The following is a 17,439-nucleotide window of genomic DNA, read 5'->3' on the forward strand; positions in this document are numbered from 1 at the left end:
GTTTCATATAAGTGTTTCTCCTAAAGAGGGGTCATGACGAGAAACACTTGTGTGAAACCGGGATAGCATTGATTTGCTATTACCGGTCAATCACGGCATGTCATGCGTGATAACTTTTCATGTCGCAGTTTGTGATTGACTGAAAATAACAAAACCATATCCCCGTTTTATACAAGCTTTTTTGCAGGATGAGAGGATCAGATCAGATCTCCTTATTTCAAAGCAGGCGGGACGACTCCAAGCACTTTGCCCCAGTGGAAGGCAACCACTACGTTGAAAAAGTTTGAAGATTGTCATAGATTACCGTCCTTTTCTTCTTCCCGAAGTGTTATTTAATACTATACAATATCGCAATCTTCAAGCAATTCTATTTTTGGTCAAAAGGCCTTATTCTGAGTTCTAATTCCCCGATTCTAAAAACTTGCTTGGTCTAATTTGTTCTGATTAAGTGTCGTAAATACGACATACCAGACATGGCCTCAGATTGACAAGAGCCATGCCTGATCTCAACATTAATGTTATGTAATATTCATTTTGCATTTGCTGAACCTGAACCCTTATATCGAATTCGTTCAATAGGATCAGGGATTCAGGACTCACTAGCTACCGTCTGTCAACTATCTTGGACTGGAGTGAAATGTCTCAAGTCTGTTTTTATCTGTCTTTAATTTGAAGAATATATGGTATGAAGAGTTAACAATATTATAGGATATGATATCACATTCACATTAGAATCACCAATAGTATAGCTATGGATGAAAATATCGGCGATACAGTATTAGGCCTTCAATTTATGGATATTATAAGGGATATATTGATGTTTTTGTTATCGGGGAAAATCGACAAAAAACCCATATATTGACTTAAAAATACAGAATTTTGAAGTGAAACTTTCATAGATATTAAGCACATTATTAATGAATGTATTGAACAAATAAAATTCAAAATATACCAAGTATAAGATATGCACATGATGAAATGTGCGTGCATATAATGCGCGATGAAAATCTTGAAAATAAATACAATTAGACTTAACACAACAAAGACAACATTATTCAAACATAACCCAACCCAACCCATTAATACATAACTCAACATTATATTACAAGAGTCAGACTTAATGATAAAGGAAATGAGAGATAGAAAATCAAGTGAAAAATAAAATCAAACACACAAGAAACCGAGCAACTAGAGAAAGGAGAGGAAGAGCCAAAGATAGCATAAATGACTGAGAAGAGAAGAAAGGAGAAGCTACTAAGTATTAGAGCTTGGTTTTTGACATTGATTCAGTGGATGGAACCTATGATTACTTTCAAAACTGAAGATACATATTTGAGTTATTTGTCTGGTATCGAGAAATATTGGTAAATATGGAGGATATCGGGAGTTATCAAGGATCTATCGCCGATAAGGGAAAAGAAATAGGCTTACCCCCTGTATTTGTATTGACACCTAAAAAAAACAAAATATCAACCAATATATTGGGATATCCGCTGATATTTTCATCCTTCAGTATTTCTCATTTTACTTTGAAATAAGATTATTTAATATCTTAAAATATTTAACCTGAACACTATCTGAAATTTTTGTTTAAGAGAGTCATCCATAGTACTGCTAAAATTCTATGGAACAAAACCTGCACTCGTAGTTTTGTTGTTTCTTGGCTTTTGCCTGCCCGTGTCTTTTGAGTTTCTATCTAAAGCAATTTTCGACAACAAAGAACAGAAATGATTAGAAATTAGATAGACAACAGAGCCTGTCGGATTCGATGACGTAGTTAATTGTGTGACTCACGTCTCTTCATTCCATTTATTTTGGATGAGGACTTCAGCCAGACATTTAGTCAAGCACCAGATAAGATTGATGGTATCTTTGGTGAATTTAATTAAGTGGGATTAAAAGAAGGAATAAATTAATTTAGGGGTGTTAATTTAATTTAGTGCACGATCACTTTTATCGTCAGGGACATTTTTTAATTACCATTTATTTACTTTTCTGTCATTAATTTAGATTGGACATTGATTCTTTATTTTATTTTAATTGTCATTAATTACAGTTCTATTCACCTATATGTCGGATTGGACGACATTCTAGGTTAGATTTTTCCCACCTCACCCAGCGAAAGTAAAAAATGAAAAGAATTTCACCGAGTGCTTGTACACGGTCTCCACTCTGGACTTTTTGCTTGTATACCCCATCACTTCCATAATCCACCACTTATTCCTAATTAAGCTTTGTTGGCTATAGAGTTTGTTCGAGTTTAATTTGTCCAACTTGGAAAAGTTAAGAGTGTCATGTGGTCTTTATAAGACTTAGGGCTCATTCGGTACACCGTATTAGACTCTAGATATGAGTAAATAGTCTATGTCAGTTGTTTCGTGTCAACTTGTACTATTTAATTACTTGACTACTTTAAATGTGTTGGCTTTTAATACTCTCATTACCTGACTAACCAATACAACTCACACATCCCGGTTTAGATAATACATGCTTAATTATACGATTAGGGAAAAAGAACATACACGTTCACATGAAAAATTATATTTTCATTTTCTTCTCCCTAGGGTTCTTCTTTGCTATCTTCTTCGCAGGTTATTCTCTTCACTCTTCTCCAGGTATCCATCTCTTTCTCTCTCATACTCTCTCCAATATGCTTCTCTTATCTTGTCTTCATCTTCTCTTTCTTTATATATTTCATGTTTTATTAAATTTTGTGGAAATTAGGTTATGAGTTTTTATTTTTGTGGAAATGAGGTTAGGAATGTAATTGCATCGTGGAATTATTTATTTGTCTATGTTTTGCATTGAATTGAAACTCGATGTTTCAGAGAGCCACCAAAAAGCTTGGGTTTGGTTGCTAGGGAATGGATGAGTTTGGTTCATAATTCAGTTTTCCAAAATTTCACGATTATGGCCAAATCTCTACATAATATGTAGCTGAAGGTAGCGTGAAGAAATCACATCAGAAAAAGAAGACACAATTATAACAACAAACGGTGACTTTTTACATTAGGAATGCAAAAGAAAATGAAGAAAAAGGAAAATGAAAACTGTTTGTATAATATTTGGCCAAGCACTCCCAAGCCAATCCAAGGAAAGGAATGGGAGTCCCACATCGACAAAACATAAGAAGATGGGATTCTCCCTCACTTATAAAAGGAGACTTCTCTCCTTCAAGAAAGGGGGAGAGTGAGGCAGGTCACTTGGGGCTCCATATGGCTCACTTGGGGCCTCATGGGCTTACCCATGAGCCCATTTACAAGCTCACGGATCTGGCCTTGGCAGATCCTCGGCCTCGCCTTCCTAACTTTCCTACCTTCAGCCTTCGGCATTCTTCCTCTTCTCCTTGGGTCTAACCACAAGTACAATACATACACACATTATCATAATGAGAACATACATCTCCGTGGATGTAGCCCATTATTCAGGTGAACCACATACATTTGTCTTCTGTATGCATATCTATTACTTACCGAATGCTCTCACATACTAAGGGTCTTCACCTTCAACATACATCTCATATTTAAGTTGGCCTAATTACTACCTGCCTAGTTTTTAACTCCAACAGATTGGCGCCGTCTGTGGGAAGGCGACATGAAAGGCTATGTCGTTCTCCTTCTCGATTGCCCTCGGCACCCTACAACAAGTGCCCCTCAGCACTCTTACATTCAGTACCCTCGGCACCCTTGTGAGCGCTGCCCTCGGCACTTCCTACAATCTGTCGTCGGCACCTTTGCGTCATTTGGCGTGTGATGTTTTCACATTCCCTAATGATTCGGCATTTGCCGTCAGCACCTTTACATCATTCGGCACGTGCGATGTCTTCACATCCTCCCAATGATTCAGCATATGCTTTGGCACCCTTACATCATTCGGCGTGCGATGTCTTCACATCCTCAATGATTCGGCATCGCCGTCGACACCTTTGCATCATTCGGCGCGTGATGTCTTTACATTCCATAATGATTCGGCATCTGCCATCGACACCTTTGCATCATTCTGCGCGCGATGTCTTTACATCCCTAATGATTGGCATACGCCTTGGCACCCTTCGTCATTGGCGCGTGTGATGTCTTCACATCCCCAATGATTGGCATCGCTTTCAGCACCCATCATTCGGCATGCAATGTCTTCACATCCCCAATGATTCGGCATCTGCCGTCGGCACCTTTGCACCATTCGCAGCCGCGCAATGTCTTCACATTCCCCCAATGATTCGGCATTTGCCTTTGGCACCTTCCATCATTTGGCGCGTGCGATGTCTTCACATCCCCCCAATGAGTCTGCGTTTGCCTTCGGCCCAAAGCTTACGGTCCTAAGCTTCCCAAGCTTACGGCGCGAAGCCTTCTAAAACTTACGGTTGCAACTCCTGCATCAACTTTACGGCTTCAGTTCGCAAACACTTGCATTGCCGAGCGGCACCCATGGGTAACACTTTTTGGCGCCTTTTCTCAAGGCCATGCCGAACGACACTTTTCACTACGGCGCCAAGGTTACCTCGCACCTTGAAGAATAACGATGTCGGCTCCCAAGCTTTCGGCATCGAGCTTCCAAAGCTTACGTTGGCGGCTCCCAAGTTTTCGGTATCATCTTCCAAAGCTTACAGCAGCAACTCCTAACTAATGGCATCAGCTCCCAAGCTTACGGCAGCAAGCTTACGTTAGCTCCCAAAGCTCCAACGACATCTTCCAGCTCTTGCGTTGCCGAACGGCACCCCACGAGTGACACTTCTCCAGTGCCTCTTCTCAAAGTCACATGCTGAACGGCACCTTCCATGAGATATCTCTTCATTTCTGCGCCAAGGCTACCTGCCGAATGGCACCCCATGAAGGAAAAGCACATATTCTCAAAACTACCTGCGAACGGCACATGAAGAATCCTCTAAGCTTCCGGCACCAATGCCAACTGCTGAACGACACCCATTATTGCAGCAACACCTTTAGCACCTACGATAGTGCATGCCTCCAGTAGTTGTTATGCGACTCAATCTCCACACCCTTCAATAATTGCTACTCAGCACTCACTACCATTACCTTTGGTGATCAGTGGGTACTGACTCAATAACTTTGCACCGATGCTGCATACAAGAGAAAACGAAGAAGAAGTTGAAGCATTGCTTGGCTAGTGCATTGATGACTACAATTCCCCAATCAAGAAGTAACTCCTTAATCGAGAACTTGGGGGACTCCTGTTTGTACAATATCTGGCCAAGCACTTGCAAGCCAATCCAAGCAAAGGAAAGGGAGTCCCACATCGACAAAACATAAGAAGATGAGACTCTCCCTCACTTATAAAAGGAGACTTATCTCCTTCAAGAAAGGGGGGAGAGTGAGGCAGGTCACTGGGGCTCCATATGGCTCACTAGGGCCTTATGGGCTTACCCATGAGCCCATTTACAAGCTCACAGATCTGGCATTCGAGCAGATCCTCGGCCTTCAGCCTTCAGCCCCTAGCTTTCCTACATTTAGCCTTTGGCATTCTTCCTATTCTCCTTGGGTCTAACCACAAGTACAATATATACACACATTATCATAATGAGAACATACATCTCTGTGGATGTAGCCCATTATTCGGGTGAACCACGTACTTTTGTCTTTTGTATGCATATCTATTACTTACCGAATGCTCTCACATACTAAGGGTCCTCACCTTCAACATACATCTCATATTTAAGTTGGCCTAATTACTACCCGCCTAGTTTTTAACTCCAACAAAAACAAACTTAAAATGTAAATAAAAAGTAGAATAATATATCTAGCCTCTAAGCCTTCTTTTTATCTTGTTCATGCGAACTGTTATCATCACATAGAGCCTATCTTGTACATTGTTTACGAATAGGAAATATGTGCATCTCCAAGTCTTGTTAATAATTAAAGAACTACAGACTCCCCAAAACCCCATTATAAACCTGAATGCAGCGGAAATATAAAAACCATGGAAGTTGATGATGCCATGCCGTTGTCTTTATTGTTTTTTTTATCTGCATCAATTCCCTTCGTTGGTCCGCACTTAATTGAAAGTGGAGCACCACAAAGTGTTGGGTTCCCCTCAAATACAGAAGCAGTGAAGCTTTGGAGCGAGGTACTTGTTGGGATTGGTCCTTTGAGATTGTTGTACGAGACACTAAATTCTTTCAAGAAGTTAAGACTTGCCAACAACGATGGGATTATTCCATAAAAGTGATTCATGGAGAGGTTCAGAACCTCTAAAATTTTGAGGTTCAATATTTGGTCTGGAATGACGCCGGAAAAATTGTTTTTTTTAAGATACAAATTCCAGAGAAGCCGCAATTGGCCGATCTCAGTAGGTATATCACCAACAATTTTATTGTCAGATAAATTTATCGATGCTGAAAATAAAAACAAATTGTGGCCTAGAAAACTTGGATTTTTGGAGTGGCCACGACCGAAGATAGGCAATTCAAATTCATATTGGTCCACTTTAGCTGCAATAGGTTCATATACCAACCTTGGTAGTCTACAAAGTTGCTTCAGAAATTCACATGAAATTCGGTTACTTGCCAAGTTTACATGAAAAAGTCTAGGAAGAGTCCCCAACCAACTTGGAATTGGCCCTGTGATTTGATCAACTACCAGAAACATGATCTGTAGCTGCCTCAACTTAGATAACCATACAGGTATTGGACCAATGTGGCTAGAATCAACCAAATTCAATTACCGAAGATTTTAGAATCCTTCAAAATCAACCATGTCATCATCAGCTGGCATTCCCTCACCTTCAAAGGAACCAGTGAGAATGAGTATTTGAAGACTTTTGCAACTCCTAAACATCTTCATTGCCCCTGTGATGTTGGTGAATCGGTTGTAACCAAGAGAGACGAAGGACAAGGATTTTGGAATCCATCCAAATCAGCCATGTCATTATCAGCTGGGATTCCCTCACCTTTAAAGGAACCAGTGAGGAGGAGTGCATGAAGACTTTTGCAACCCATTAATATCTTCATGGCCCTGTGAGGTTGGTGAATCTATTGTGATCAAGCGAGAGGAAGGACAAAGATTTCAATGAAAGAATCTCAACTTGTATTTGTCCCTCTAGATGATTTGCACTCAATCGAATGGCATTTAAGGACCGACATGAGTAAAGGCTTATTGGCAAGATACCAGTGAATTCATTCGCAAGTAGATCAAATTTACTAAGTTGGCTGAGTTTGGAGAAATTAAGTGTGGTGATATCTCCTCCCAAGTTGTTGAATGCTAGATGTATTTCAATGAGGTTTGTGCAATTTATCAAAGAAGAGCACCTTCTTGTTGAAATCAAGGTTCAGGAGTTTCAACTTGGACAGCTTCCCAAAATTCAGAGGGAGGACACCACTCAATTGATTATAGTAGAGGTCAAGGATTGCAAGGTTTGTGAGGTTGGCAATTCTATCACTAATGGGTCCATATAGTGAATTGAGTGCCAATTCTTCAAGTTTAGTAGCATTATAGATATCTTCTGGAAGAAATCCTAAGAGGTTATTGTGGCCAGCACGAAAAACCTGGAGTTCCGAACATTCCCCTTAGTCCTCGAGAAATGCTGCCATGAAATTTATTGGAGGAAAAATCCAAAAGCCTAGTCAATGGAGAAGAATGTTTGAGACAAATAGAGGATGGGATAGACCTTGAGAAGATATTGTTGCTGACATTGAAACTAGTCAAATTCCTAGCTTGTCGGAAGAGTGAAGATGGAATTGCACCATGGAAGTGATTGCTTGACAAATCCAGTTCTCAAATATTAGCTAGATGGTAGATGAAGTGGTAGCTCTCCAGAAATAAGGTTATGCCTCAAATCAAGGATCTCGATATGATTGAAGGATGAGAGGAATCCAGTTTGAAGTGATCCATAGAGTGAATTGTGAGAGAGATTCAAGTGGGTGAGATGTGTGAGATTTCCAAGTGATGATGACGAAGGAAAAATTACTCCTTTGAGCTTTTTGGAGGGTAAGAGCAAATGGCTAACCCAACCATCCTGATTACAAGTGATGCCTTTCCAATGACAACAATTAACCAAAGTCCAGTTTAAAGATAGAGTGAGGATGAAGGAGAGTAGAGAGCTGCGCTCAATTTGGTTGCATGCTTGAATATTTGTAGAGATAATAGAAGAGAATAAGAGGATGAGAAGGAAGATATGAGCCATTGAGTTATACGGCTGCATTGCTAGCTTTTGTTTCTTGTATTTACGTTGCTCACAGGGATTGGATATATATATAAATATACACACACGGACATAGGAGCAATTAAAGGTATAACTTCTTTCCTTCTTTCTAGCTTGAAATTGATAAGTTTATTACAAGGCAAATCGTAATTAAATTGAAAAATGAGGAAGTGGCAGACAACCATAACCACACAAGGAGAGATTTCTTCCACTAACGAAACCAAAGCGAAGACCTTTTCGCGGCACTTGAGATGATCATTATATGATGACCACGCGTGCTTGAAGACTGAGCGATTCCATTTCCGGGAAATGAAGATCTTAGAAATTAAGACTGGCTGAAATTTCATTCTAGGCTTTGGAATGCTGATCATGATTCAACAAGCTTTCCATCGTGATACCCGTGCATCTTTCATGTGAATTCAAAGTTCCAAGTCGTTTTCTTGTCGATGATTTTTCAAAGAACAATTGATTCCAAGTTCCAAATTGTAAACCACATTAGGTCTAAAGAGAGGGCGGAGATGAGAGGACCAGACCTCATTATTTCAAAGTCTTCGACGATTCCCAGCACTTTGCCTCAGCGGCAGGAAGGCAACCACATTGAAAAAGTTGCAAGATTGTCATACGTTACCCTCCTTTTCTTCCCTAAAGTGTTATTTAATATATCAAGTGTCGCATACGGCATGCCAGAACATGGGCTGAGATTGACAAAAGCCATGTGCTTGATCTCAAAAACTCTTCTACAATACAAGTGTTTTTCTGATTTAAGTTTTTTTTTTTTTTTTTTTTGCAGAGATGATTTATAAATAATAACAGTGAAATGGGTCATACAAGTGTTCCTTATTATACAACCTTAAAGACTCCATGCATGTGAATGTGTGTGTAGTGCAGGAGCAATTAAATTAAAAAGTAGAAGGGAATCTAAGAGACTGTTGCTTCATTAAGTAATCAGCTAGCCATCACTGCTAATTGATAAAGTGGCAAACATCCTAAGCTACCTAAACCCTACCAGTGCATAAATGTAAATGTAAATTTCCACTAATAAAACCAAAGCGAAAGCCTCGTTGGTCTCGCCGTGGGGTTGGGGGAGGCGCTGGCGCACTACATCAATGCTAAGTGCAATTGATACTTATTAAGGAAAACGAGTGTAAATTGGCCAAGTATGCATGGGATTTTGTTTATTGTGTGATTGGTTGTTCATTTGCCAATTTCTCTTTTTGTAATGATGATTATAGTATGATGAGTTTGCAATAATGGCAATTGTGTATTGGATGGTCATAGTAAATTAATTAATTAGTTGGACTTCTTCCAACATTAAGTGTTGATAACTTCGCAGGATCTTTCGAGGATCCTAGCTAGGACCGTAAACTGGTCCGCTTTGGATAAGATATATTTGAATTTAAATTCGAATTCATTTATAATCGGATTATGGATTTGGATCGTATTCATACTATCAGATTGTACTTATCAATCCATATTCTTTACGCATTGAATTCAAATTGAATCATATTATTATCAAATTTATTTTGAGATGTACAAAAAATCAAAATTTCATTAGTATTTATTGTATTTATCTACTTTTTATATCAAACTTTGATATTTTAAGTGTATTCTTAGTGCATATAAAACTAAAATGACTCATTTATCCATATAAAATATTAATATAAAGCATAAAAAAAACTAAATTATACTTGATACTAAGTCGAATCGAATTATTATGGGATCGGATCAACTATAATCCATATCTGGATCCATTTATAATTGAATTATCAAATTCGGATTATTGGATTGAGAAGTCCAATCCATTTCCTATTAATTACACTGAAATCATATCAAAATATGATCCATTGACATGTCTAAGCTACAAGTTTACTTGATGATTTTGTGTATTTTACTTTCTCTATGTTGTTATTATTAAGAATTTTTTTTATAAGCAATACCGAGGGAGGGTAGTGGAACCTAATGCATCGATAAATGTTCTTAATCACTTGAGCTACAAACTCTTTTATGTTTTTTTTTTCTTCGTAACAAACCGCTCTATGTTAGCTTCTCTTTTAAGGGTTAGGTTATTTTTGTCTCCTTCAGAGCATATATATCATTCTATCCTTTTCAGTAATGTTCTATTGAAAAAAAATACAAATATAAAAGGATTATTGAACCTTAAATGGGTCAACAGTAATATATGTGGGGTATGCATGATCATGACAATAAACTTTAAATACTTTCTCATACATGGAGGCATTAAAATTTCCGTTTTTGCGCGTACAAAGCACTTTTTTCCACTCCTCTCTCGTGGTTTGTATTTCTTCAGCGGACTTTCCAAATGCTCATCTGTTGCTTCAATGTTTTGTTTCACCCGGCATTCATTTTCCTATTTTCACGATGCTTTCTTTCTTAGATTGGGAAGACTCTAAATCCTTGTCCATGCTAAGGGTGCTAAGGGCCATAGCATCGACAGCTCTCGACAAAGCAAGTTCTTGATCTGAACTTTGTGAACCATCACCACCACCACATTCTGCAGCAAGCAACCTTATGAAATATAAAATTAACCAAAAATAAAATGGTGATCAAAATATTGGAACAAAACTTACTGCTCCAACATGAATCATGATGGCTAGCAGGAGAAGTGGCAGCACTTTCCTGAAGTCCAGACAAAGCTGCAAATCATCTCTAGAAACCTATTCACAAGATGAATATTGAAAATGCCATAGGGTAATGAAAATCCAAGAATTCAAGTCCCTTTTGCACTGCCCCAGTAATCTTTAGTTTCTAAACGGGGTTGAAAGACCAGATAAATAAAACAAAATGTAGGTTCTCTTAAATAATTGTATAGATGGAGAAATGAATATCTAATACCTCAGGAAGTGGTGCCAAATGAGAAGTTTTTCAACGGGACTATCACACCGCCACGTGATGTTACAAATTCACTTATATTATAATAATGTATTTAAGTATTAATAATATACCTTAGATCCAAGAAATATAATCCATGTCGTTTACCCGTGGGTTCCTTTTCATTGATGAGAAGCCTTTGGGCGCATCCATGTAGCTAGAATTCTCTTTTAAAGACCCATTCGATATGTTGTTTTCACATTGATTTAATGTAAACATAATGAGCTCTTAATATCATAACGATTCTAATTGAGTTATTTGTAGAAACATGTGAGAATGTCTCTTTACAATAACTTCCTTATTTATGAGTGAAATCATTGTTCACTAGTCTCGCATATTGTAGTTCTATATTGCCATTAGAGTTGTACATAGTTCGGGGAGCGAGCTTGTTGCATGCATGCGTTCTCAAAGGCAACCTCCACGGGCAAATCCAACCCTCCCCCCAGCAACGTCATACACAACCTCGAACGTCTTCTGCTGAACATTCCCAAGTACTGCAAATTTATTATTAGCATCATTTCCAGCAAAGGCCAAGCAAACCTGGGGAGCACTGGATGAGTAAAATATACCCGTAGCATCCAACTTCAACTTCAGCCCTCCCTGAAAGTAAAACGCAATGTGTGGATACTTCACTGTCACATAACTATTAAGATCATAACATGTATCCAGTACCGAAAGCGCCTGAGTTAACGGATATTTTGTCATCGCTTGACGAAACACATCCCGCAAAGCGCTGTAAGCCGCCGCAGGCAAGCGGGTTATGACCTTCCCCGTGTCAATGATGGTCCCAGAAGATAAGAAAACCGAAGGTGAAATCCACAATTTATGTCCACCAACACTGATATTGACCAGGTTGAGGCCATAAAAAGATGGGTCTTGAGAGACAGTGGTGAGGGGCGTGAACTTTACGTGCTTAAAAGCTCTGCGGTGTTGCCGAAACCAAGGTAACTGGTGGAGCTTGAAGTGGAGGTAGACAATAAGAGAAAATGCGGCCATACTTGTTTGCAGTTTGTTGGACGAAGGAGATGTTGTGGCGCCCAAGTCCAAGAAACCCGGCGGAGCTCCCAAAGTTGCCTTGGTTGATTTGGCCGCATCCAGAGAGGAACTCATCGAACACCTCAGTTAGAGTTAAGGTGAGCCTTTCTTTGCCGAAAAATCCAACAGAGAATGATTTGTCTCCATATTGCATGTCGTATATACACGTAGAGTTATCAGTTGAGCAACGAGGTATTTTGTGTGTGACTGTAGTGAGCTGAGAGCAGACATTGGATTTACAGGAAATATTGACATATGAAGTGGAGATGGAAGGGTCAAAGAGGGGCTCCATTTGTTTGTAGCAAGATCCAATGCATGGCCGACATTGAGTCCAGGAGAGGTCGCTTCCTGTGTCAAATATGAGCGAAAGTTGCTTCTGAGGTGTGCCTAGGCCCCCAGTCACAATGTAGTCCCCAGAACTCACTATGTCACTGGAATTGACTGGCATTGTGGTGGCATCGTCGCTGTTCATTTTCTTTGAACCAAGCCGAGAGTGGATTGATTTGACCTGGGCTTGGTCTCGGTCGAGGACTTGAGTATGATTGGGAGTATTTTCTCTGTGTATTTGGTTGAGTTCGGAGCAAAGGCCATGTTTGTGTACCATCGTCACATCCCGGGATCGGCTCTGCCATAGCATGATATTGTCCACTTTGGGCCCCCCTCTCTGCCCTCACGGTTTTGTTTCTAGGATCGAGCTCACGAGCAACTTCCCAGTGGGTCACTCATCCTGAGATTGCTCTAGCCCCAACTCGCTAACCCGAAGTTCTCATGACTCCGAAGCCAGTGAGCTCTCAAAAGGCTCGTGTTAGATGGTGGTGGGTATGTACATATAAGACACATCACCCCCTCTCTCTTGGTCGATGTGGAATGTTACAATCCACCCCCCTTAGGGGCTCGATGTCCTCGTCGGCACACTCGCACCACACGGCAGGTGACTTTGATTCAAATTGTCACATCCGGGATCGGCTCCGCCGTAGCACGATATTGTTCGCTTTGGGTCCCCCTCTCTGCCCTCACGGTTTTGTTTCTAGGAGCTCATGAGCAACTTCCTAGTAGGTCACCCATCCTGGGATTGCTCTAGCCCCAACTCGCTTAACTCCGGAGTTCCCATGACTCTGAAGCAGTGAGCTCCCAAAAGGCCTTGTGCTAGATGGAAGTGGGCATGTACATATAAGGCATATCACCCATTCTCCGTTGATCGATGTGGGACGTTACAACTACTTTTAGTGCTGATGCTTTATTCTCCTCACTTGGATTGAAATAGGTGATTCTGAATTCAAATGGTCAAATATTCATAATTAATTTCACATATAAAACATTACTCATGAGGTCCTCAAGGAAATTATTATTAGTTTTTCTTTCAAGTTTATAACAGTTTATGATTTAGATTAAAATTAGCACATATTTCATGAACCAAAATATATAAGATTATGACTTTTTTTTCTCAAGCTTTTATCAATTGTAGTTTTAAAAAAAAAATAGATAAAAGCAATAATCTAAATTACTCTATTAATCTAATCTACCAGAAGGGGAGATTCGAACTTGAGTGCATGGGGACAAGATCACTATCGTGACGAACTGGTCTAATCCACCTCTGCCACCAATTGCTAGTTAGTTGTTATCTTTAAATAAAACCCTTGTCGCGATAATTTAAAAAGTCATTTCATTGAGTATATGCTACTAAAAATCAACGGAAAAAGAAAAATCAAAATTTTTAAAATTTTCATCATCTGGAAAGATTGCCTTTTCGTTATGGAAAGATGACAATCTACTTTTCCATTACTTCTAACGACTACATACACATAGAGGTAAGGGCATTTCATACTTATGTGAATAACCTTTGGTGGAGGGGCTGCAGGTGGTTTCTGGTAGCAGAGACTTGACTTCAACTTTATGAATATGTTGAACAGCAAGGCCAGTTTTAATGTCTCTTTCTGCCAAGGAAATGCCAATTTCCGAAGGGAATAGATCAGGCATAGAAGAAGAAAGCAACGAATGAAATACTTGAGGAAGCAGGAGGTGGAAATATTAAGAGTTTTCATGACTGATAAGCTTTCCCTCAAAATTAGCTATGTTGCTCCTATAATTAAGCATACTCTTTAGATTTTATAAGATAATTGGAGAGAGTGGGTAATTATTAGTTCTTACATTTCACCCATTATGCACCTTGACCAAGAGTTAACATAGCATATTCCCACTAATCATGCAACATGACTAGCAACATTAACAACTGTGGGTGCAGTGGCAGAGGTAAAGTTTGATATTTGGGGGGGCCACAAGCTTAAAACTATGGGATTTTTTGTGTAATCTATACAATACTCTTTATTCAGTAAAAAAGGTGAGAAGATGGTAGGGGGTCAGACCATCTTAGGCCTATAAATAGCTCCGCCCTTGTGTGGGTGTGTGGTGAGCATTGTACACAACTGATATTTTTGATAATATTGTATTATCATGAGCACCTCCATCCATTATCAAATTAATTTTTAGTTGAATATGTTAGCCTTACAGTTTTTAATATTGTTGTGCATATTTTGATGATAACAAATTGTTCTTTTATCTAATATATTTCAAGTGTGATAAGTTGTAAGGAGCCGGTATTCCCAAATGGATCAAAATTACTATACACACTGGAAGACATTTGGAACTCTGAGCAAGAAGCCGACGCTCTGTAAGTGTATGCATCTTAGTTTTTCTTTTGGCTTCCCTTGACAATATTGTAATAGTACATACATTGTAATTACCCAAGCTCAAGTTTAGATTAAGAATAGTTGCAATAAGTGTTCTTATCTGGCTGTTATCTTATGGAAGATCAATCATATTGGCAAATGTAATTTGTGCATTGTATCAGATTGCATTCATTAGATTTCTTAAGATTATAACTAGTCATCATCTTGTTTTCGTATGACTAGTCATCTTTTGCATCAGTAATTTTTCAGCTGGATCCTACCAAACTTTTTTGTCTCATTCTACGAATTTATCAGCTGTCATGTGTACTATTATGACCTAGGAATTTTTGGGTAAAAACCAAATGAGTCCTCATTAGGCTGCCGTCAATTTTGAGGTGAGGTTTTGAAAAGGTTTCTTTATCCTTTTGCTTCTTCTTCTTCCTCGAGAGAAAACCCCCATTTTCATCTATGAGTTTTCTAAATTGATTTTTGAAAACTGCTTTTGAAATGTGAAATTTGTATCTAGCTAGAACAAACACATTCTCATATACATTTAGGTCAGATTCAAGATTGATTTCTTCAAGAGTATGGTTTCTTGAAGAAATTGGTCACTTTTCCTTTGAATCCAAATTTTTGGTTTTTGTTTGAGTTTAAGCTGGCTTGCTGGTGCCATGGGATGAAAGAGCTGTAGAAGGAGCTGCCATTGCCATGAAGGACTAAACTGCTAGCTTTGCTAAATCGGAGAAGAAGATTGCACAAAGGAGGTACAGCTCATCTTCCTAAATAGATATAGGATTTCTTTAGCTTGCTTGTTTTTCTTTGTAAGAATCTTCTTTGCTGCCTAGTCGGTTGATGACCCCTAGTTTTTCCCAGTAATGGGTTTCTAGGTGAACAATTTCTGTTTTGCAGATATGATATTTTCTGGGTTTGTGTTCTTGATAGTTGACTAGTCATCGCATGATGTTCATGTATTTCTGGGTTTATATTCTTGCGGTTGACTAGTCATCATTATCTGTTGGTTGTTGCTTACTTGATTATGATGCTTTCACACACTTTCACCATAGTTGTTGCTAGCACATGGGATGCAAAGATTGATGGGTCCTTCTGAGTGCCTAGGTTGTAATCTTCTAGGCTTGCAGGTACAGATTGGTATGCTCTGTGTATGTGTTCTTGGTTATGGTTTTACATGAATAGCAGTTGACTAGTCATAAGTACATTTGATCAAGGTTTAAAGTGTGTGAAAATTATCGTATCTATTTGAATAGATTGTAATTTTACCCTTCGTCACCTCAGTACCAATTACACACTCAAGCAAATATTTCTTCAATACAAAAGAGTTAGCTTATTCTTGTAAAACTCTTTGTGGATTGAACATCTAAGGCTCTTTACCTAGATTGACTTTAGGTCCCTTCATGCATTCATATCCTACATGAAAAATTGTTTTATAAAATATTGGCGAAGTATGAAAAATGGTTTTTTAGAATAATCATTTTCTCAAGATAATTTTTGGGCGGCTTTTATTCCGTACACATAAAATAAGAAAACTTGATTTTATGAGATTTTTATATGAAGTATATATTGACTTAATAAGCCATCATTTTTAATCTAAATAGTATGTTGAACTAAAACCGATTTTTCATATTTTGATTTGATGGGAATTTGATTTTCTAGTATTTTTCTTTGAATCAAAATGGGGGTAGTTCTTTATTTACATTGTAAACTTAAGTAAATTGAGTAATATAAAAATAAATGAAAGTAAAAGGACAAAGACATTTACTTAAATGTTGGAAATGGAAATAAGATAACATGTACACTGTTCCAACGGAAAATAGCTAATATGTACACTATTTTGATGGGTCTATTTCATAATAGCTATTTTTCTAACTGCTCACATATTTCTCAAACGGCTACGTTCCTAACAGCTCTATTTTTCCAACTGTTATATTTCTATACTTATAAATATGTATTTAGATTAATCAACATATTCATCCAAGCTTACAAGTATTCATCATACTCTGAAGAGCCAATCCTATTCAAATTCATACAAGAGTTCTAGTGTTCGAATTTCTTCTGCATTACCTACTAAGAAAGGAGAGTTATCTTTGTGTGAGATTCAATTGTATATCCTTCTCAAATAGGAGAGATTTTTTGTTCCGAGAGTTATTTCAAACTTGTAAAAAGGGTTGGTTTGACCATGTGAGGTGAGAAGGGTGTCTTCCACCTTATGTGTTAGAGTGGTGTGCTCTAGCTGTGAAGGAGTAGTGTGCTCTAGCAATGTAAAGGTTTCAACTCCACCTGCAAGGAGTTTTTCCAACATAGTGGATCGAACTCTCAAGTGGTGTGCTTGAGGACTAGATGTAGGTCAGGTGGACTGAAATAGTATAAATCTCTGAGTTTGAACACCCCCTCCCCCTCTCTCTCCCTCCCTCCCTCCCTCCTCCCTCCTCATTTCTCTCTCTCTCTCTCTCTAAGGTTGATTTCTTGGGCAACAGAATATGCTTTATATTTGACTTGTATGATATTGAGATAAAAGGTAAAATGTCGTTTGACCCTTGAATTATCACGCTAATCCAACTTTATTCCCTTAATTTTTTTTTTCACCCCATTAAGACTTAAACTAGATAAGAATAGGCAATTTAAGACTTCCAGTTTGGCATTGCTGTGTTGTGAAAATAATCGCTGTCAGATTTGCTGT

At 38.6% G+C, this 17,439-nt stretch overlaps 1 pseudogene; it reads right to left on the minus strand.

Moving 5' to 3' along the window:
* Positions 1-11,448: 11,448 nt before the first annotated feature.
* LOC103326134 (aspartyl protease family protein At5g10770 pseudogene) lies at positions 11,449-12,682 on the minus strand (annotated as a pseudogene).
* Positions 12,683-17,439: the final 4,757 nt, after the last annotated feature.

Source organism: Prunus mume, linkage group LG3 (assembly GCF_029339155.1).
Source record: "Prunus mume cultivar Tortuosa linkage group LG3, ASM2933915v1, whole genome shotgun sequence".
Classification (NCBI taxonomy): domain Eukaryota; kingdom Viridiplantae; phylum Streptophyta; class Magnoliopsida; order Rosales; family Rosaceae; genus Prunus; species Prunus mume.